Source organism: Melanerpes formicivorus, unplaced genomic scaffold (genome assembly GCF_026170545.1).
Source record: "Melanerpes formicivorus ecotype bairdi unplaced genomic scaffold, bMelFor1.0.p_v2 SCAF_3, whole genome shotgun sequence".
Classification (NCBI taxonomy): Eukaryota; Metazoa; Chordata; class Aves; order Piciformes; family Picidae; genus Melanerpes; species Melanerpes formicivorus.
Genome location: NW_027142355.1, coordinates 32537157 through 32560967, shown reverse-complemented (window position 1 = coordinate 32560967; position 23811 = coordinate 32537157). Strand labels below are relative to the sequence as shown.

The 23811-nt window shown below is 41.6% G+C and overlaps 1 protein-coding gene across 1 annotated transcript in view; it reads right to left on the bottom strand.

The window, feature by feature from the left end:
* CNTN1 (contactin 1) overlaps nucleotides 1-23811 on the bottom strand; it is a 253887-nt gene that overhangs the window by 160685 nt on the left and 69391 nt on the right. Inside the window, exon 2 of the mRNA XM_068170206.1 lies at nucleotides 11997-12040. The gene's annotated coding sequence lies outside the window, so the exon portion shown is untranslated. The remainder of the gene's footprint in view (nucleotides 1-11996; nucleotides 12041-23811) is intronic.

The following is a 23811-nucleotide window of genomic DNA, read 5'->3' as shown; positions in this document are numbered from 1 at the left end:
CGCACTATTACAGATTATTGGTCCAACTACTAATGACATACAAGGTTTGTTGATGCAGGTGCATGTCCTGTTGTTCCAAGATAACTTTCCATGTTTATAGCTACCAGTGCCTTGTTTTAGTTACATGCTGCAGGCACAGCACTCTTTTGCTACACTGCTAGCTGGCTCTGCACTTATGCTGAGCATGGCCTACCACCGTGTCAGGCTCTAGGCCTGTACTGCCAGATTGCTCACACTGCTCGTCGCTGGCATTGCCACACTTTATCTATGTGCCATGTGATACAGGATAGTACAGGGTTACTCAGTTATCTCTGGAAGCAACAGCAACAGAACTGTGCCCAGCAGCTGGGAGAGAGTTGTACCTGATGTGGTCTTTTCACTGCAATTATTCCTAACAGTCCTTCTGCATCTGCACTGGTGACACAAACACATCGGACATCTCCGACACACCATGGTACTGCACAGGCTGGCTCATACAATGCAAACTGTAACCCTGTGGAGTGGCATAGCAAGAACTGAGCATGGAACAGATGTTATGAAAGAGAAGCACTGCATCAATTAGATCAGATGTAGGATTTGTCATATTTTATTATGTTGATATTATATTCTATATTCCAGCTATGTCCAGATATGAATTGAATACAACAACTTCACTGCCTTTTCTTCTCCTCATCTCCAGGTGCACCAGTTTCCTTTCAAATGAAGGCTAGAAAGAAGCTATGTTGCATTTAAGATCTTCTAACATAAAAGGCTAGCAGATCAGGGTTGTTGGAGGGTGCACACATACCAAGATGAAGATTTTGGGGTATACCACAGATGGTATGAATACTGCAGGCATCCAGAGCTTAGCTTTTACTCCAATATCCTAGTTTAAGAGAAGTAAGCAGGAGACTAAAGCAAAAAACATTTGGATTTTTTTTGGTGAGTAATTTTGTCCTCAAGCTTTTCTAATCTTAAGATCTTAAAGAAATATAGAATACAGAATTAACCAGGTTGAAAAAGACCTCTGAGACCATTGAGTCCAACCTATCATATGGGCTGCAAATCATGTCCTGCTTAGGGCCGTAATTGCAGAAGCTTTGTGTTGACTTACACAGTGAGGGTCTCAGGCAAGAGGCACAGCAAAGGAAGAAAACCAGAGCTAGTATTTGTATTATAATAGGGACTCATTGAAGAGCCAGGCAAGAAAGAGGAAGCTATGCTGCATGGAAGGTAGACTCCATGATTTGGAGGAGCAGCCCTTGACAGAATTCAAGATGGTTGTGGACTCTATTTCTTGTCTCCTTGGAGTCACAGGATATCCCTCTTACCCATACTATTTGAAAAGTTAAGTGGGATTTTATATGCTGATGGTCAACTTCTGTGGACCACACTGTAGTCCTCCAGCTATAGCTTCATTGGAAAGATTTCATCTGCAAAATGAACTGTGCTGATCAACTAATTACTTTGTAAAATAATTATCCTGTGTGTCAAAACATTTATCTAAAATATCTACCTATTCATATTTTTGAAGGTATTTTCTAACCTATTGCTTATTTTATACAACTCAAATCACAGACGCATAGAATCACAGAATTATTTTGGTTGGAAAAGACCTCTAAGATTACAGAATCCAATCATCAGCCTGAGACCACCATGTCCCAGAGTGTCATAACCACACATTTCTTGAACACCCCCAGAGATGGTGACTCCACCACCTCCCTGAGCAGCCTATTCCAATGCCTGACCACTCTTTCACTAAAGAATCTTTTGCTAATATCCAGTCTAAACCTCCTGGCACAATTTTAGGCCATTTCCTCTCATCCTATTGATCTGTGGGAAAAGACAAAACTCCACAACTCAAACAAGTTGTGAAGTTTATTATGCTTTATTGCAGCACTGGATGCAGGCAGGATCTCTCTAAAGCCCTGTGTACTGGGCACAATTTTACAAGCACATTTTATTTTCATAAAAGAGGAAGGGGGGGTGTTCAGTAAAATGGGTTCTTAGAAATCTCTTGCATATTCTGTGAGTTCCCCAGAGTCATTTTAATACCGCAAAGCATGCTAGGGAGCCTGTGCGAGTTCTCTGGGGGTCGTACTCGGTGGTCGTGGGGAGGCAGGCCTTGAGTCTTCCTCACTTTTGCCCTTTTGACCTGCTGGGCTGGCACATGCTCTTTTCTTGTCTCCTGCAGTTTTTGGCAGACAAAGATACAATGCAGACACATTTCCTCCTGTTATTCTCCTCTTTTCTCACCAGCCAATCAGCTATCCAGTGTGGTTATTGTGGTATGCTAGCTAAGCTCAAATGGTTTTCAAGATAAGGAATTTTACAAACAGAATTTTACTGACAGTTTTAATTACTTATTTTACACAAAAAGGTTAATCTTCTCCCATATCACTATCACCTGATACTAAGGAAGAGACTGACCCCTCACATCACTACAACCTCCTTTCAGGTAGTTGTAGAAAGCAAAGAGATCTTCCCTCCAGATCCCTCTTCTTCAGACTAAACAATCCCAGATCTCTCAGCTGCTCCTCGTAAGATTTGTTCTCTAGACCCTTCACCAGCTTTGTTGCCCTTCTCTGGACACACTCCAGCAATGCAATGTCTTTCCGGGAGTGGGGCCTAAAACTATGTTTACTTTTTGTTGTATTACTGAACAAGTGGTTTTCCTGAGTTGTTCTCTGCAATGAGTGCTGCTGAAAGCAACACAAATTAATTTTCTCAATATATCATTCCTTCCCCTTAATAATGCTCAAATTTGCCTTTATATAGCCAAATCATGTACCTTTGATTTTGCTCATAGGTCATCTTCTTTTCTCAGTTTCTTCAAATTTCATTCAAAGTACTCCTGCATTGTTTAAAGCTACCTCCTGTTTAGGGGTAATGCCATCTCTTCTCTGTTCCGTATTTTATCACAAGCCATCGGCTCAGCTGGTGACTCTTGGATGACAAGAGCTGGGCAGTGGCAGTCACGCCTCCCCACACTGGGAACCCAAATCACTGCCTGCCTGTCAGAAGCCAAATTTAACAAACTACAGCACTCTGAAAGGCTGTGTTGTTCACATAATTTGAATTTTGTCTTCCACTTTTCTTTATTCTGATTAGTTTGGTACCCAAGGTCATTCAAGATTTCATAAAAGCAGGACTTCTGAACTCATTTTTGTTTTCAGAAATGATCTATAGTGCTCAAATCCTTTTGTCACAATACGATACAGCAAATACACTGATGATAACGAAAATGACATAAAGGATCAGCTCTCAGAATCAAGTAAATGTTTAAGTTCATTGTGATTCCATACTGAATCTAATTTCTTTGTGTAATGGTCTTCTGAAGTGACGTGCTCACGACTGCTAGTCTGTTCAAAGATCAGAGAAAAAGATTTCTGAAGCTGCAGGTCAGACTACTGTCAGAGAGCAAGACCAAAAATTGGTTCACAGTTAATAATTCTAAAGTAAGAAGTAAAATAGCCTTAGTTGCATTAAGTAATGCACAAAGACTCTCAATTTCCCACTCATTCTCAGCTCAGAGGCACCTTATCTCTAAAACTGTCTATCTAGTGAATTCAGTATTCAGTATTCCTAAGGTTGGAAGGGACCTCAAAGATCGAGTCTAACCTGTCACCACAGACCTCACGACTACAGTAGGGAGGACACTACTGCCCACCACAGGCTTGAACTCACGACCTTCCCATTAAGGGTCTTATGCACTACCAACTGAGCCACCTGCAGTAATTACATCTCTTCAAAACTGAAGAGATGAATGGTGAAATAGTTAAAAAATTAAATGTAATGAGTTGTCCTGCGACCAACAGATGTAATGAAACTATTTCCCACAGACTCAAGTCCTACTTCTCTCACACCCTGAACCAAAACAATTTCTGCTTCTTTCGCACCACATTTACTTTCTGACATTCCTTCTGGGCAGGAGACAGCACCTGCTGTGCTTAGCCTGGAGGTATGTGTATGCTGATTGCTGCCAAGGAGAATAAATGACAGCTTTCTACTCAGTAGGGCACTGATTTGGGATTTTCCTCTTAACTGAGCTATGGCCATAGTGAAACTTGCAAGAACTTAATTATCTTCAAGACTCTAAGAAGACTTCCTTCCCATCTTGGGGGAGCTAGATTAGCAGTTCAAAACCTTATGCAGAGGACTGACAGAAAGTGATTGCAAAATCCTTGTTTCCATAGGAAACAGCAAAATGTTGCACCAAATTAAAGCTCCATCCCATTAGTGGCACTGGCAACACAAGGTCTATGAAAATTGATTACATTTACTGAAGTACATAACATAAGTAACTGGCACAATATAGCTAACTATACATTAAAACTGTATTTTTACTATGTATTTAGAATTTTAAATGTACTCTACACATTACAGGTTTGATACATATGTGTATGTAAATAATATATAAAGCATGAAATGAAAGCCCAAAATTCTTAGAATTGTATTGATTCTTTTTAAACTGCAGACCCTCGTCTAAACAGAACCCAGCCTAAATAGGCAACAAGACACTTGTGATCCTCACCAATTTCGAAGGCTCAGCAGTTTGAGTGTGAGCTGATGACAGCTGCTGCCACAGCTACTCAGTAATGAGTCTCTTCACATGATTTACTTCTGTTTTAAATTTTATCATGAATGTAAACTGACTTTAGTTTTACTCTGTATTGAGAGTAAAGGCCAAACAGGATTCGTGTCTCACCCACTCTCTCTTGCTGTCTCTTCCATGCCTCTTCTATGTCCCCTCCCCAAGGGTGGGCAGGCTTTGACCTGAATCACATGTCTTTGAAATTCTGCTCTTAAGAATCCAGAGTTGCTTAAATATTTTCTTCCTAAAAGCCAGATGACTGTTTATTCCTTTCTTAGCTGTACCTCTGAGGAACCTGTGAGTCAAGGGTTTTGTTTGAGTGCTTTGGACAGACAACTCACCTTGTTTGCTTCACTTTCCTTCCAGTCAGAGAAAACCTCTGACTGACACCCTTCTGCTCTCTGTGCTATTTGTGGAGAATTTCCACATTCTCCTTCTCAGCCTCGCTCTGAGAAGACATCATTCAGAGTTGAGCTGCTTGTTTAACCCATAAAGTCATCCACAGTGTGATTGCTTCTGTCACAATTTCCCAGATGCAGTTTGGCTATTACATGCAAATGCCTCTTACAAAATGAATATACAAAGCTAAATGAAAACCCCCTGTCAAAACAGGTTGTGATAAAGATGCCACTCACAGAACTGACACAGACATATTCCCAGCCTGCACAAACATCAATCATTTTGAAAAGTATCATTTTCCATTGTTCTATAAAACAAGGGGAAGAGAGCTCAGAAACACACAGGTGGCATCCCACATCTAAAATATGATCCTCAAAACAATTTTTGTGAGAACGGATTGTCAGGAGGGAAGACAAATTAAGCTGAATCTCCTTAAATTTTCTGGTTTCCTTTCATTTTTAAATTTCAGATCAAATTCTTTATTAACTTATATGGTATGCCTATAGAAAAATCTTTTAAACTGGAATAATATTTTCATAGTATCACAGTATCAGTCAGGGTTGGAAGGGACCACAAGGATCATCTAGTTCCAACACCCCTGCCATGGGCAGGGACACCCCACACTAGATCAGGCGGGCCAGAGCCTCATCCAGCCTGCTCTTAAACACCTCCAGGGATGGGGCCTCAACCACCTCCCTGGACAACCCATTCCAGGGTTTCACCACTCTCATGGTGAAGAACCTCCTCCTCACATCCAGCCTGAATCTCCTTTCATCTTCAAGCTTTGTTATGAAACAGACGAGGGAACATTTTCAGGACACAATGTAGTGGCCATAAGTAACGTGCTGGCATCCCCTGACATTTTTGCCTTTTCCCTGTGATGATCCAGTAGAGAGATGGGGTAGCTGATGGGCTTGGCACTGTCAGTGCTTCACATCTTTCATCTTTTACACAGAAAATCACTCACTGTTTATTAGGTATCTCTTTGCTAGGGTTAGGAACAGGCTGGTAGGAAACTGTAAGAACTGTAAGATGCAGATGTGGTGAAAGAGAAGATACCTTGTGTGGGCAAGTCTGAAAAAGTCAGCAACTGCTGGTGGGAGGGGCATGAAAGATCCTGCCTAAAATCCTGTTTCTAAAGTCAGGTTACTAAGCTTTGGAAGTCAGTGGAAGCAATTACTCCAGAAAGGAGGAAACAGTGAGAGAGAAAAATGAGCTCAGTATGGGACAGCGGAGAATGAAACAAAAAATCCTAACAGAGAAATAAAGATAGGAAACACTTGTATCTAGCTCAGTGTGCATCCCACAGCAGTATACATACATCACCTTGCACAATTTATACTTCAAATACCTACTTTTGAAAGAGCTCTAGATATAACTTAAGTTTCAAAATGAAGTTACCTCTACTGAAAAACAAACTGTCCTTACAGGCCACTGCCCCTCATGCTTCTGCAGAGACACTACAACTTCTAAAAACATTTCTTTGGCCAAGCAGACTTACTTTGCCATTACTCAGACGAAAAAAGTGTCCAGGACTCCAGAAGTGCTCTGCAGTTAGCCTCTGGTGATAATAGACTCAAATCTGTTCCAAATCCCTCACAGTCTCAGGCTGCGCCAGGGGAGGTTTAGTTTGGATGTTAGGAAGAAGTTCTATACAGAGAGAGTGATTGCCCATTGGAATGGGCTGCCCAGGGAGGTAGTGGAGTCACCATCATTGGAGGTGTTCAGGAGGAGACTTGATGGGGTGCTTGGTGCCATGGGTTAGTTGTTTAGGTGGGTTGGATTGGCTGATGGGTTGGACGCGATGATCTTGAAGGTCTCTTCCAACCTGGTTTGGTTTATTCTGTTTATCTATCAAGCACATCAGATGATGCAACAAGTCTGACCTACAGCTGTGGAAACCACCTTTCTGGACCTCTACCCTATAGTTGATCTCCTGGGAGAACAAAGAGACAGCCTGGCTGCTACCAAAACAGACTCACTACTTTCCCAGCAGCTGACAATCTTCCCACCAGAAGACTGCAGGGCAGAGAGCATATGGCCTTTCTCCTGTCTGCACCTGATGTGCATCCAGAAGCTGAACTCATAACATCGTTATTCAAACCACTAATAGATTTTTCTCTGCTTCTCAGCAGTAGCACAGTGATTCCCAATCTAATTTGCAGAAGTAATCACTGGAATCTTAATGCTTTGGCATTTGCAGTGCTCTGCGCTTACAGGGAGATGTCAAAGTTTAGAACAGTAGTCATTGTAATCGAAGGGCTATGGGTTACTTCAAGTAGTGACTTGTCTCTGTCCCAGGCAACCAACACCACAACAAGAGGACACAGTCTCAAGCTGTGCCAGGGGAGGTTTGGGCTGGATGTTAGGGAGAAGTTCTTCACAGAAAGAGTGATTGGCCATTGGAATGTGCTGCCCAGGGAGGTAGTGGAGTCATCATCACTAGAGGTGTTTAGGAAGAGACTGGATGGGGTGCTTGGTTGCATGGTTTAGTTGATTAGATAGTGTTGGATGACAGGTTGGACTCGATGATCTCAAAGGTCTTTTCCAACCTGGTTAATTCTATTCTATTCTATTAATTGAAGGGCTATGGGTTACTTCAAGTAGTGACTTGTCTCTGTCATGCCAAGCCTACTGGCTTTTGTGAATTAGCAAAGGTTTCTCTGCAAGTCCCCAACTAGGAAATATTTGACCCTCAGTATTTGCTACTGATTCTATTCAATGCTTTGTAATACCTGTGCATGTGCTTCAATATTGTCATTAGCAAAGCCAAAATGTTTCACCACCAATGGAAGCAGCACTCAGGAGGTGCCTTTCATTTTAACCCCAAGGGGAGGGTAACAGCACTAAGACATGTTAAGAGACTGTAGTGGCAGCCTCATTAAAATATGCACATAGCTGCAAAGTCTAAGTTAAAAAAACCCACACATAATTAATTCTTGAAGGCACACAGTGCTACCTACTTCACAGTAAAATGAGTAGAAGACAGAAATATACTTGAATGAGGTGATCTTAGCTGGACACATCTTTTCATAATCTCTATTGTGTCAATTGCCAGAGGAAACTGCAAACATGAATGAAATTTTTGAACAGAAAAATAGCAAAATGCATCATCCATCATCAGTAAATTTGCTGACAACACCAAGCTGGGGGAAGGAGTTGATCTGCTGGAGGGTAGAGAGGCTTTGCAGAGAGACCTCGACAGGCTGGGCAGATGGGCAGAGTCCAACGGCATGAGATTGAACACATCCAAGTGCCGGGTTCTGCACATTGGCCACAACAACCCCATGCAGAGCTACAGGCTGGGGTCAGAGTGGCTGGAGAGCAGCCAGGCAGAGAGGGACCTGGGGGTGCTGGTCAATAGTAGGCTGAACATGAGCCGGCAGTGTGCCCTGGCAGCCAAGAGGGACAATGGCATCCTGGCCTGCATCAAGAACAGTGTGGCCAGCAGAAGCAGGGAGGTCATTCTGCCCCTGTACACTGCACTGGTTAGGCCACACCTCGAGTACTGTGTCCAGTTCTGGGCCCCTCAGTTTAGGAAGGAGGTTGACTTGCTGGAACGAGTCCAGAGAAGGGCAACCAAGTTGGTGAGGGGTTTGGAACACAAGCCCTATGAGGAAAGACTGAGGGAGCTGGGATTGCTCAGTCTGGAGAAAAGGAGAATCAGGGGTGACCTTATCACTCTCTACAACTACCTGAAGGGGGGTTGTAGACAGGCGGAGGTTGGTCTCTTCTCCCAGGCAGCCAGTACCAGAACAAGAGGACACAGTCTCAGGCTGTGCCAGGGGAGGTTCAGGTTGGATGTTAGGAAGAAGTTCTATACAGAGAGAGTGATTGCCCATTGGAATGGGCTGCCTGGGGAGGTGGTGGAGTCCCCATCATTGGAGGTTTTCAGGAGGAGACTTGATGGGGTGCTTGGTGCCATGGGTTAGCTGTTTGGGTGGGTTGGATTGGTTGATGGGTTGGACACGATGATCTTGAAGGTCTCTTCCAACCTGGTTGGGTTTATTCTAAATAAAGGTTTATTCTAAACATTACCTGGGCTATTGCAACATAACAGAGTATCAATCAACAGCACCAACTCTGCAAATCTGCAGAAGTTTTAATAGATATTGTTGTGCTCACTGCTATTGTTTGGGGGGGAAAAATAAAAAAGCTGTTGTTTTAAAACCAAAAATCTCAAAGGCACAATTAACTACACTGCTGGGAAAGATGGCACATATCCAAAAGAACTCACAGGTGAAGATCCTTCATGAAGAAGAGGAGCAGATCACTCCAACAATACAGCTTAAGTATAAGAATGTGGAGCAGCAGGAGCTGAGGCAGTTGAGTAATTAATCTCTCTTGAGGGGAGTAAGACATGACTGCACTCTGTACTGGCTGGCACAAACTCCTCAACAATCTGCTATGGAGGAAACAGACTGTCCTTTGTACTTTGTTTATGCCTTTACCATGGGCATCGCTCTTAAAATACTTCAGTGATTCGAAAATAATGCCCCCAATATAAAAGGCAGCTGCATAGCTGTATAAATTAATGCAGAATAAGAAGAATGCATCCCATAAAGGCTTAAACCAGGAAAATGTTGATTGAACTGTTTCTGCTCATTCAAACATATTCAAATTGAAATCTGCAAGATTGTTGAGAAGTATTTAGTCTGAAGCAAGAGTCACATCTAAACACAGATCCAACTCTTTCATACTCTGGGGCATCACAATGCTTAATTTTCATGTGAAGAGACTGAACTGCGTCACAGAAATACAACTATATATGAGAAGTACTACTATATGCTACATAGTATATATCTGGATATTTAGTTAGTCAGAGCATACAGCTTTGTTAGATGAGATGCTGCAGCTTATGCAGCAATTAAGACAACAGCACTACTCACGCTGAATACTCACTGAACTAATATACTTGCCTCTCAACTTCAAATAGAATGCTTGCTCATATCTCAGAAGTATTTCTCTGAGTCAGACTGTGTGAGAAGCACACAATGGGCACCTTGTGCTATCACCTGCAGCCAAATGGTGTCCTAAGTTCTGAGTCCTACCAGAGAGCACTTCTCTGCTGCAGCACATCATGGCTCAGAATCCCTCCCTGTCCTGAAGAAGACACGAACAACTGGCAGACCCTACACACGGCTGTCTAATACCATAAGGTAAGAGAGTATAACAGAACCTGCAATTTCACATTACAGCTGTGCTGCCTTTCCCAATGTCTTTCTGCCACTGTACTTGACGGGCCCTGCTTCCTCTCCACATCCCAGGTGCTCTGGAGAGAATTGTGCAGGAGACAGGCAGCTTACTCCCAGCTGCTTTCTTCCCCAGGGAAAAATACTGGATGAGGAACAGCACATAAGACATTACCCGATGTGCAGGCTTGCTGCAGCTGCACAGATCCAGAGCACTACCTGATGGATTCATAAGCAGGTGCCTTGTCCCAGAAGGAGAATAAGCAATGCTAACTGCCACTGCAGGAAACAGCACTTCCACCTCTCACTCCTCTGTACAGGCCTTTGGCCTTCATTTTGTCTTTATTTCAGCCAAAGAATAAATGTAATAGTCATCTTTGCCTATGGTAACTACAAATTAGAAACAGCAGAAGACTTTGGCCATTATGAATGAAAACAAAAAGCATAAGGTATGTCCTACTCATCCCAGGATCATGAGCTCCTTTGTACAGAACAATAAGCAGGGTTAATGGTCACTCTTTAATAAGAGAACAACATGTGCCATGTGCAATAAGGGTTTATTGGTAAGGAAAGCATGACAGTATGTATGCAGAAAACTAAGCATGAGGAGCAATGCAACAAAGGTGGATAAAATCTCTCTCAAATGGAAAAGGTGTATTAGAGGAACCTGATGGACCTTTTCTCAGATACAAAACAGGTTGCAGAAATGAAAAATCTGCCTCATGGACACTTGTCCCGTAGGAAAAAAGGATATAGAAAAGTACCTTTTTAAGTGCAGGGGACAGAACTGCTATGAAAGAGGACACAGCCTCAGGCTGTGCCAGGGGAGGTTCAGGCTGGATGTTAGGAAGAAGTTCTACACAGAGAGAGTGATTGCCCATTGGAATGGGCTGCCCGAGGAGGTGGTGGAATCACCATCACTGGAGGTGTTCAGGAGGAGACTTGACAGGGTGCTTGGTTGCATGGGTTAGTTGGTTGGGTGGTGTTGGATGATAGGTTGGACATGATGATCTTGAAGGTCTCTTCCAACCTATTCTATTCTATTCTATTCTATTCTATTCTATTCTATTCTATTCTATTCTATTCTATTCTATTCTATTCTATTCTATTCCATTCCATTCCATTCCATTCCATTCCATTCCATTCCAAAAGAAAGTCTGCTTGAAGCAGCATGCATTGCTACAGGCTCAAAAAGCACACTGTTCTTCCACAGTGCCACACGAGCTCCATCAGATCTGGTTGACAAGAAGATTCACTTGTAAATCAAAATAAGAGACTAAGCACAGTTTCTGTGAGGACCAGAAATATTACAGTCTGGTATAATGCTAAGCACAGTGCCAATAGTGTCCTGTACTTAGTAGATAATTTCTGAATAGTCAATAAAAATACAGATCAGGTCCTATGCTTCTGCACAATATATACACAAAGTTTATTTGGTGCAGCTTTCATGATAGGCACAGCCTCAGAAGTACAAACTAGCCCAACCTTCAAAAAGGAACTGATGGATATACACATCCAATATCAATTCAAAGCAGGAAAGCAGTTGAACCAAAATTTTTGCCAGTAGACATAATGCTAAAATGCTGTATTTTAATACAGCTAACATTTAGAAACCAACCACACTGATGAGGTCAAAAGCACAACACTGCTTCTGTGCATTGCTTCAGCCTAAGCTTCCAAATTAACACAGTTTTTAACCACATTTATCACGGCACTGGGACTAATTATTTGCCACTAAGGAAATCACATTTTTCACTTCATTACTTTACACATGGTGATAAATAATTGCTTTAAAACTGGATGTGAGAACCGAAAGAAGAAAAGTCACCAACCTCTACTAAGGCGAGTGTTTTCAATGCAGACGCAGACACAGTATCTAGAATTGAATAAAGACAGGGTTCAGTTGTTTGCTCAGCTCTCGAGTTTTCAATTACCAGTTCTGTCAGTAATTGTTATGCGTATACACAACGCTTTCTTATAATCAGTTTTTGCCAGATGCCTCCTGCAATTCATAAACATGTGAGTTTCCAGTTAGTCACTGTCGTGCATAAAGATAAGACATTAATAAATTCATACCAAAATTAAAATTTAAAAGCAGAGTGAACTTGTATGGGTTTATTTTTTCTGAGTACTTGATATACAAGCTATTATAGATTACCCTTAAAAATAAGCTTGAGTGCACATTTAGCTATTTTAAAGGCCATTAATACCTTATCAGAAAAAACTCGATCCGGGAGCTCTCTCCTGAAGTACATTACACTGAGATGCCTGCTCAGATACATCAAACTCCTGCTTTCTCTAATACAATTTATTCTTCCCTTTATAGCATCTCTTCTGATTCCTCCCTACATTAGTTTCCATCCAGCATACTCTGGCATGCCCTTCTAGAAATATTCAAAAAGCTTTACTCAACTTCAACTCTGATTTCTTCTTTCTAACTCTTCTCTGATTAACAGCTGTAGAAACTGTCACACTACCTTCAAACCTCCATTTCTTCTCTTAGCATTTGGGGTGTAATAATTTATATATGTCTGGATCAGTGAATCCAAGGTAGGAACGACACTGCACTGACACAGCTTGCAACTTTCCAAACACTTCCAAGATCTAATGCAAAGCAAACACATCATATAATACATTATACTAGAGAGTAACCAATAGAGGGCTATGAGGACGATTAAGGAACATCTGCCTTATGAGCAAATGCTAAGAGACCTGGGACTGTTTCATCTGGAAAAGAGAAGACTGAGAGGAGATCTTACTAATGTTTATAAATATCTGAAGAGTGAGTGTCAAGAAGAAAGTGCTATAGTCTTTTCAGAGGTGTCCTCTGACAGGACAAAGAGCAAGGAATACAAACTGGAACACAGGAAGTTCCATCCCAACATGAGTAAAAAACGTCTTTACTGTAAGGCTAGCCAAGCACTGGAACGGGATGTTTAAAGAGGTTGTGGAGTCTCCTTTAGAGACTTTCAAGACTTGTCTGTATGCACTCCTGTCTAACCTGCCTTACGCGATCCTGCTTTTGGCAGATGGGGTGGGCTCAACAATCTCCAGAGGTCTTTTGCAACCCCTGCCATCCTATGATTCTATGATAATTCAGAGTACTGGCTTCAGAAATTTGCCACATAAACACACATGCCTGCATTTCCTTTTGTAACTTCATCCCTTCTACACTAAGTACTTTTAAGTTGTGTTAAGAGCCAAAAGGACAATGATTTAAGAATGTGAATGGAAACTAAGGATTTTTTTTAGATATAGAAATTGCTGATTCCATGGGAGACACAGAAGACCCAAGCACTCAGGCTTCAAAGCTATACTATTTTGCACATAGCTTAGCCAAGGTGTGCTCGCTAGTCTGTTTCCCTTATGCTCTGATTTACTGCAATGCAAAAACAGATGTGCCCATCAGTGATTTGATGACTATTTACAAGACTGGAAATAGAGTAATTTCTCATAAGGCTTCAGTAAGTTGTATAATTCTACTTCTTTGTATGTGCTGTCAGTCTATGTAAAGAGAGTCAATTTTCTTGTGGCACCTTACCTCCAGAAGTTCAATGTACATTTTTCACAGTTGTCACTCTGCTAAGAGAAGAAAGGTGATGACTAATTCCAGGCACACCCCTTCTTCCTCTTATAAAGTAAGTATATAAGTTAAGACATTGAAGTTTCATCCTGCTACTGCTGGACAGAATATCAGAATATTCCCCATCCATAAAGAACATTTCTGTTATTTCCTCCTCCTTGTAGAATACTCCTCAGAGTCTGTGGACAATAATAGTTTGAACCGATCTTACAGAGCCACATACATAAAAGGATTCACCTTCTCATACCTAAACTTTAGCCTCCATTCACTCCCCTGCTGAGTATCTATTTGTATGGTATTAAGTCTCAGTACCTTTGAAAAGTGTTTTTCAAGCAACACACCTCAAGTTGTAGGAAGTTCTTGGAGTAACAAGTATTTAGTACATCCCAACATTGCTGGACTTGCTGGAGCGTGTCCAGAGAAGGGCAACAAAGTTGGTGAGGGGCTTGGAACACAAGCCCTATGAGGAGAGGCTGAGGGAGCTGGGGTTGCTTAGCCTGGAGAAGAGGAGACTCAGGGGTGACCTTATTGCTGTCTACAGCTACCTGAAGGGAGGTTGTAGACAGGAAGAGGTTGGTCTCTTCTCCCAGGCAGCCAGTACCAGAACAAGAGGACACAGTCTCAGGCTGCACCAGGGGAGGTTCAGGCTGGAGGTCAGGAGGAAGTTTTACACAGAGAGAGTGATTGCCCATTGGAATGGGCTGCCCGGGGAGGTGGTGGAATCACCATCACTGGAGGTGTTCAGGAGGAGACTTGAGAGGGTGCTTGGTTGCATGGTTTAGTTGATTAGGTGGTGTTGGATGATAGGTTGGACGCGATGATCTTGAAGGTCTCTTCCAACCTGGTTTATTCTATTCTATTCTATTATACGATAGATCTTGTCATTCTTCCAACACTTAATATGAATGTTTACTTTTTTGCTTCAGTGGAAAATAAACTCCAACACTGAAAAAATAAACTCAAGTCCAGAACGGCTTTCTAAAATGGCAAGCACTTGAAGAACTGATTTCTCATTAAAGCTTTCTCAGTTAACTGTATTTTTATGAAGTAAAGGCTTGAGAGCTACTTCCTGCCATATTTAGTCCAACACTCTGAGGGTACTATACAGCAGCCTTTCTATAACTTTCTATATATTGCTTTCCAAGACCCATCTGTGTTATACCAATCTCTGCACTTGCTGTTAATAACTCTACATTTATTTCTTTCAACTGAAGCTTATGAATATCCTGCAACACAGGAAGCAAAAAAGGGTTAAAAAAGAATCAGCAGACAGTAATTTTGTCCTGGAGAGTGCAACAGTTAAACCGTCATTGTTAATACCTTCCTCCCCTTTCATCAGTAACTCTGGATGGTACTAGTCTATTACTTGTGAATATATCACCTCTGGAAGAGGTGATATATTCACATATTATGGAAGAACCTGTCAAACCCAGAAAGCTACTAAGGAAAAAAAAACAATAAACCAAAACCCAGACAGACCATGGACATGAGGGAACTGGGAATGCATTTTCTACGTGTGAAAAACTAAAGGGCATAGAACTGTCTCATTTTGATTTAAACGTGGAGTATCTAGAATGAAAAGATGAAATATCCAACAACAGTCTGGGAAGCTGCAAATTATATATGTTCATGCTTACAAATTTAACAGAGAATCTTTACTTTTTATTCCCTATATAGTTATCATAGGATCATCATCATTTTTAAACAAAGCCACTGAGGAATGCAGTAGACACAGAAACTGGGTTAGAGGAGAGGTCCTTCTAGCTCAGTGTATTGATCTGGACAATGGCAAGCACTAGATTGTTATGGAAAGAGCATAGAAAATGGCATGAAGGATTCTTGCTCTACTGTACTCTAAGACTTAAACAAAAAAGAAAAAAATCACAACAGTAAAACCAAACACAGATTCAGAGCAGCCTCAGTATGGAAGAGCTCATGAGGCCTGCAGCACACAAATTAAAAGAGAGTACTTTTCTCTCTTTTATCTTCTCTATAATTTGTTAATATCTATTACAAAACCCTTTAAAACAAATCAGCCAACTACTGGCAGCTTGAATGTGCCCAGGCAATACCCAGGCATGGAGTTCAGTGACATCCTAGAGGATGTCACAGTATCACAGTATAACTAAGGTTGGAAGAGACCTCGGGGATCATTGAGTCCAACCTGTCAACACAGACCCCATGACTAGACCATGGCACGAAGTGCCACGTCCAATCTCCTCTTGAAGGCTTCCAGGGATGGTGACTCCACCACTTCCCTGGGCAGCACATTCCAATGATGAACGACTCGCTCGGTGAAGAACTTCCTCCTCACCTCGAGTCTCAACCTCCCCTGGCACAGTTTGAGACTGTGTCCCCTTGTTCTGGTGCTGGTTGCCTGGGAGAAGAGACCAACCCCTTCCTGGCTACAACCACTTTCAGGTAGTTGTAGAGGGCAATGAGGTCACCCATCTTGTCTCATCTTGTTCCTGGGTGAGCAGGTCATGCAGCTCAGACTGCTCACGGCTCAGCACCTCCCTGCTTGCTGTCAGCACAGCAAACAAAGTGAGGGAGATTCTCTAGCAGGATTCACCCCTGGTGACAAAATAAACCATCCTGCACAGATGACTCTGGTAACCTTCACAATATGCTCCTCTGTCATATTTAAGCAATGGCACTGGAAGTGTCATAATTTGTATCTAATTGGTACCTGAATTGAGCCTGGGCCTGAATTTTTCAGTTTATGAGGACAGACAATATTGCACCAGGTGTTACAAAAACATGATTTATTTCAGCTCATAACATAATGAAAACAGGGAGATCTTTTCCAATTTTATCCCACTTTTCCCATTCACAGTGGGCTGTAAAAGATAACGAAGTTACATGCTTGAATCTCTACACATGAAAATGTATAGAAAATCACATGGAATTTCAGATTGTCTTTGCTGATCTAAATTCTCATCTTCAGACTCAATCACAGTGTGAGGCAAAAGAGAGAGCTGCAATGGATAAAGTGTCCTGCTGAATCCAGTAATGCCAAAGCCATCATGAGTAGCTCTTGAAAAGGCCACTTTCAGTCTTTGCTAATCAGAGGACTCACCACTTCTAACACCAGGCACTGGGTGTGCACAGCAATGGCCAAAAAGGGTAATTATAAATTAGCCTCCACTCAGACAAAAGCTGTTTTGTAATACTTGTTACCTGTATGAATCCACTGTGGAGGACACTGTAGGAATAGCATGCCATGTAAAACATCAACCATGAAATAGAAATATAGAGAAAATGAGAACTTTGCCAAACTAAAAGATGGTTAATACATTTAGATCCGAAAGAAATTTGTATATCTATTACCTGCTTAGGAATGGCTCCTGGATGAGAACACAGTATACAAAATCCTTCAAAAATACAAAATGATTGCATTTCTGTACACAATAAAGGGTTTAGATTCCAAGATTTGAAGACACACAGTGCTGTTATCTACCTAGAGACATTAAGGTTCAGCTGAAAATCAATATGCTAGTTTGTCACACCAGAAAAATTACCTTGGTGCTACCCATTAGATGAAGCGCTAAATCTAAAGATCTAACCTCTGACTCAGAAAGGTACAGACTTCTGACATTTTCTAGCAGCTTTTGTAAGAGCTGTTAGTGATAATTTGCCTCCTTTCCATAAAGCCTTCCTCTGCATTTTCACCTAATCCTTTTAAGTATCTGTTTTCATGTTCCAACAAATGTGGCCTTTCCCACAAGTCCTTCACAAAAAATAACCACGAGAAAGCCGCCAAAAGAGATTATGTAGCTTAGCTCTGTCTGTAGTAGGTTCTCATAACAGCTAGAAAGTTAAACTTGCTCTTACCACTTACAATAGAAAATGAAGATTAAAAAAAAAGGTCAAAAGTTACAGTGAATGAAATGCTGTATAAAAAAAAACAAGTATAAAAGTCCTTCCATGTCTTTCAAAGAAAAGTCAGTCAGTCTAGGTATTACTACAGAACAAAAGCTAAAATGAGTATTTCTTGGCTTACACAAACAGTAAGAACACAGGTTGCATAGTGCCAGCAAGAATATAGCTCCAGTACAGCACAGGAGATACGAGCAACACAAAAAGCATTAAAAAAAACAGATAAACTGGGGTGTCTTATTCAGCTTTGTGGCTTGGAAACAGAAACAGAGAAGTATTATTGTCTTTTCAGTTTAGAGTCTGGGTAGTAATGTCAGATATGTATGAAAAATCACAGGTGCCACATAAGAAAGACATATAAATTCACACTGCATTGATGGGAAATCATAAATTAATGGTTGGTTTAGATGCCAATTGAATTTCATAACAGCTCTCTAACTTTAGTTACCATCCTTCAAGTAATTTGCAATGCAAGCTCAGAGCTTATTCCTTTTATGTTCTTTTTTTCCCCCTCTTCTTATTTTTCTTGGGGTTTTTTGTTTTTAAAATTCAGATGTCAGGAAGCTTCTCTAGCAAATGTTTTCCTCATATAAAAAAACAAAACAAAACAAAACAAACACCACCAACACAACAAAACACTAAATATAAAACACAGACTCCTACTGGCTGTGATTTTTCCAGGAACGCTACAGAGGTAGCACAATGAAAGCCAAAGTAGGCTTCTCTATCTGACTAAGATCCTGCATACTCATCAGCGCACTCTCCCAGCCCAATCCCAGCTCCAGAACAGGAAAGATTGGGCAGCAGTCTAGAAGTGCTGAGGCTGGAGACACAACAGCCCAGCAAGACATATCTTGCCTAAACTATCACCCCAAGCACTCAGCCACCTCTGCTTTCCTCCTTCCCCAGCATAACTCCCTGAGGAGCTTCTCTCATTTTCCAGGAGGAGGAGGCACAACTTCTGAAGAGAAGCAGAGCTCTGACCCATCACAGAACAGCATTTCTGTCTATCACTCTCAGAACCTAGAATAAAACGAAAGTGTAGCACAGCACAAGCACAGGAAGATAGCAGAGGCATCAGCCTGCAAATACAAATCACAATGCAAGTGAGTGAGTCAGGTAAAACCAGTTTTAGTGACAGCAAACAGAAAAACAAGTATAATATGGAACTAGGAATCAATGGAGAAAGCACAAATAAGCCAACTGTGCTAGAAAATTTGTAATTATATCTCCCAGAGTATTATGAGGAGGCAGTAAGGGACCCCACTGCCAACATGAAACTTCTAGTGCCAGTGTGCCAACGAGATTCACTATTACCTCACTCATCTGCCCCTCCAGTTATCATTGAGAGGTATCAACACCACTCAGAGGACACTGAAAGGGTGAATGTAACCCCGGAGAAGGGAACATGTACTATAAAGTTGATGCCTTAACAGTATTATTAACCATAATGATGAAGCAGGACTAATCTAACAGTTACATTTTTATTAGAAAGTTAAGACTTCAATTAGGCTAAAAATAAACTCCTAGCTCCACATATCATTCACTACTCTCTGTAAAAAGGAAGATAACACCTGTAGCCCCCCGCTTAGCACTAGAGCCCCGCGCTGATCAGAGCTACTGCAACAGAGAGAAAAAACTACACTTTCAGCTGCCACCAACTTACTAGATGAAGCAATTATTTTAATAGTTTTGGTTAATCATATCAACACCTCACCATCTTTTGCTAGCTGCAGGCTATTTCACTAGATATTGAGGTCTGCAACGGGGGGAAATAGACCTAAGAGAAGTGGAGATTCAATGTCTTGCCTTTCTACAGGTGAGTCCATTGCAAACCCACGCCGTAAACGAGGCAACTTCAGAGTGCAAAGGAGAACACTATCCATGTGCCACAAGCCTCTGCAATGCTTTCTCCCCACTTCTGAACTTAACTTGTAGTTGGAGATGGTCACTGCTCTTGCAAGGAGTTAAAATTGGGTATAACTAGTCATGCATTCATAGTGGAGTACAAATCACAAAGCAGAGAGAAAGATATGGCTTATGTCTTAGAAATTACAAAGGTTCTTATCCTGAAAAGATTTACATATAAGGCATTCCATTCATGCACATAATTCTGCAGGGCCGGGATCTTTAGTCTTTCTTCATACACTGAGCCTATCAGAACAGATAATGCCTCCACTTCCAACAGCAAGTCCTTCATTTTATATCATTGTTCTACCATAAACATAACTCTAGTGTTGCCAAAAGGATTTCCAAAATAATAAATTGTTTCAATCCTTGAAATAATGTACACAATTTGCATTTGAACAGCACACTGTCTAGCCCAAACGGCATAGTGGGACATCCTCTTCATGTATTAGCAAATCTCTAATTTATCACTGATTTATCTCTATCAGGCAAATGACATTATCCAACAGAGAGCAGGAAATTCTGCTTAAAGCCTCTTTCATAAACCATTCTTTATGCGAGAGAGAAATCAATCCTGGCAAGGCCAAAGAGATCTGTCTGTGGCACACTAAGTATACCTATGAATTTCTGCTGCTAGGAATATTTCAAAAGGTTAAAAAGAAAGACAGACATTTGTATTTGACAACAAACAGTTTCACAGTATAGCCAAGGTTGGAAGAGACCTCGAGGATCATCGAGTCCAACCTGTCACCACAGACCTCACGACTAGACCATGGCACCAAGTGCCACGTCCAATCCCCTCTTGAACACCTCCAGGGATGGTGACTCCACCACCTCCCTGGGCAGCCCGTTCCAATGACGAATGACTCGCTCGGTGAAAAACTTTCTCCTCACCTCGAGTTTAAACCTCCCCTGGCGCAGCTTGAGACTGTGTCCCCTTGTTCTGGTGCTGGTTGCCTGGGAGAAGAGACCAACCCCTTCCTGGCTACAACCACCTTTCAGGTAGTTGTAGAGGGCAATGAGGTCACCCCTGAGCCTCCTCTTCTCCAGGCTAAACAATCCCAGCTCCCTCAGCCTCTCCTCATAGGGCTTGTGCTCAAGGCGTCTTCCCAGCCTTGTTGCCCTTCTCTGGACACGTTCAAGTGTCTCAATGTCTTTCTTAAACTGAGGGGCCCAGAACTGGACACAGTACTCAAGGTGTGGCCTAACCAAAGCAGAGTACAGGGGCACAATGACTTCCCTGCTCCTGCTGGCCACACTATTCCTAATGCAGGCCAGGATGCCTTTGGCCTTCTTGGCCACCTGGGCACACTGCTGGCTCATGTTTAGGCAGCTGTCGATCAGCACCCCCAGGTCCCTCTCTGTTTGGGAGCTCTCCAGCCAATTGTGTCAGAAATCAGGCATTACAAGTCACCATCCTAACACACACTATAGCACTAGAAAACATAGAAAATCTCATCTTCCTTACAGCCTGTGTGCATGAGATGCAGTACTACAGCAAATGCCTTATCAAGGAACAGGTTAGCAGCGCTCTAAACTGCAAGACCCTTCATTTCTACATTAACGCTGACCAAACATTAAAAAGAACCCAGAAAATCATGTATTTCATAGACAGCCTCACCACCCACATTCAATTTATTGACAGACAATTAAATAAGGTTCCCTAAAAAGATAGGGATATTGAAATAGCAACCATGATTTTGAAGGAATTAGTAAATTTCATTCCACACTGAAGTTCCCTCTATATCATTTATAAGGCTCTCATTTTACTGACATTTGTGCATAAGAGTAGGCTGGATGAGGCTCTGTCCAGCCTGATCTAGTGTGGGGTGTCCCTGCCCATGGCAGGGGGGTTGGAACTAGATGATCCTTGTGGTCCCTTCCAACCCTGACTGATACTATGATACTATGATCTTTAAACTCTTCACTGAAGGACAACACTGGATCATTAGACCCTGGATTTCAGTGTCTCAGGGAGCATTTTAGGGCAGCACCTGGATTTTACCTATACACTATACTTTGAGCATTAAGTGCAGCAGATTTTGTGGACTGTCCCTGTTCTAGTTACAACTAGGTTTAGTCCCAGTCTCAAATGGCTCCAGACTTTTGTGAATGAATGGATTTCATTTGCATAAGCAGTAACAGCCAGGCAAGTGAGGACACCTTCTATACTAAGTTATTATGAGAGCACATCAATAAGGAATTAGGTGCTATTTCAGTGAGGTGCAGCTCAGAGTGGTACTTCCAGTATTCATTGCAAAAGACACTCCTCATTGAACACAGGAATTGCTAGTTGTCTAGTTAAGGCTCAATATGAAAAGTGCTTTCCTGTTCCATACAAAACATGCCAGGAAGTGCAAAAATGTTTACTGACTCCCTCATTCTCATGTAGTAAATATAGTATCTCTACTACATCTTCTCAGAAGATAGTTTGAACAAAAATGGCTGCAATAGAAGTATTTGCCAAAATGAAAAGCATCAAATCAAAAAAGTTTGCCAGAGTGAACCACACTTAAATGATTTATCACAGTATCACAGTATAACTAAGGTTGGAAGAGACCTCGAGGATCATTGAGTCCAACCTGTCACCACAGACCTCATGACTAGACCATGGCACCAAGTGCCACGTCCAATCCCCTCTTGAACACCTCCAGGGCTCAGAGCTTTTGTCAAAGACCTGGAAAACATTTTTGCTAGGGTAAGAAAGAAATCATCTTCTACACACAAGAATAATGTTAGCAATGTATATTCAATCTGCCCAGGTAGAGTTATGATAAAAACCCTGTTCACCTCTGGGCATGGAGATCTTCAATCTGTCAAAGCAGAATTTGATTAAATCGTTCCAAGAACTGCCAAAAGGTTCACATTTAATTACCAGTGGAATAAACAGAACGAAAGATTGCAGAAAATTACAAGTTCTACATCATTTAAGTTTTCTGATTACTGACTTTTGGGCTTCAGAGGCAGCCTGCATTACCTTCTAAACTAATTCATCTGGTCCAGAAAGCATAATTAATTTCTGCTCTAGAGAACATAAAACTGTCACCACTTCAAAGTATGCTCCACAGGCCTGGATTTACTGGAGAAAGCAAGGAGCTGCATCTGCCCTTGCTTCTACCATGCAGACCACAATTAAACAAATTATGTGATTCTTCATTACAGAATTTTCAGCTAGTCATTGCATGCTCGAGAACTCAAAAGGAATCTGGATGTAGTTCTACTTATGAAACGAGATAGTGTATTCCATCTGCTGTTTGGCTGTCTGGGAACAATCAAACAATTTTTAGACATGCCTTGGATATAAATGGAATAGGACTGCCTTAAATTTCTGCCAGATAGCAGGATGATGAATAACATGGTTTAGCTGGAGAACTCAAACTGGAAGATGAAAAGATAAATCACTAATAAATCTGCAATCCTTAAGGTACTCATTTGTTTCTCTGACAAAATCAAATGAGATATTAAAAAATATCACAGTATCACAGTATCACTTAGGTTGGAAAGGACCTCGAGGATCATCGGGTCCAACCTATCAACACAGACCTCATGACTAGACCATGGCACCAAGTGCCACGTCCAATCTCCCCTTGAACGCCTCCAGGGTCGATGACCACGAGTAGCAAGACTCAGCAAGAAAAAAGTATTTGGGTGTTAATCTTCATTTATTGTGTGGCACTGAACAGAAGCTCTAAAAGCACAAAACATTGAAGACACTTCATTTTTACTTGTGAAAGACTGTTTAGCATCGTTAATAAAGTACCTTTATACTAAAGACGGGTGGAGGTATCTCTCCAAATCACAAAAGGCGGTGTGCGTGGAGAAGTGAGCGCTCCGGTGCGATGTCTGCCCTTGGCCTTTCTGTGGCGCTGTTGCAGTGGTTTTAAAATAAGAAAAGAGGAAACTGCACAAATTCTCTCTTCTCATTGTTAAGCCATTCTGCCAGGCCAGCAGGTCTCCTGGAGAGCTATTAAGGGTTATCAAAGCCATCACTCTGTCTATTCAGACCAGCTATGTCATACATTGTTTTTAGACAGTAGAATCATTGGGTTCTCACTAAAGGAAACGGGAACAAGAAGATGACTCCTTTAAGTCTAAAATGTCATAAATTATAAACAAATCCCTTCTTTACTGCCCAGTTTCTGACATAACAGCTTATATTCCCCACTGAATGCCTTAATGATTTTATCTTGGTGCAAACTGTACATACCATTTCACATAATTTGGCAGAATTGGCATTACAGAGCCAGAAAATGTTAGCCCTGCTTACCACAGTATCC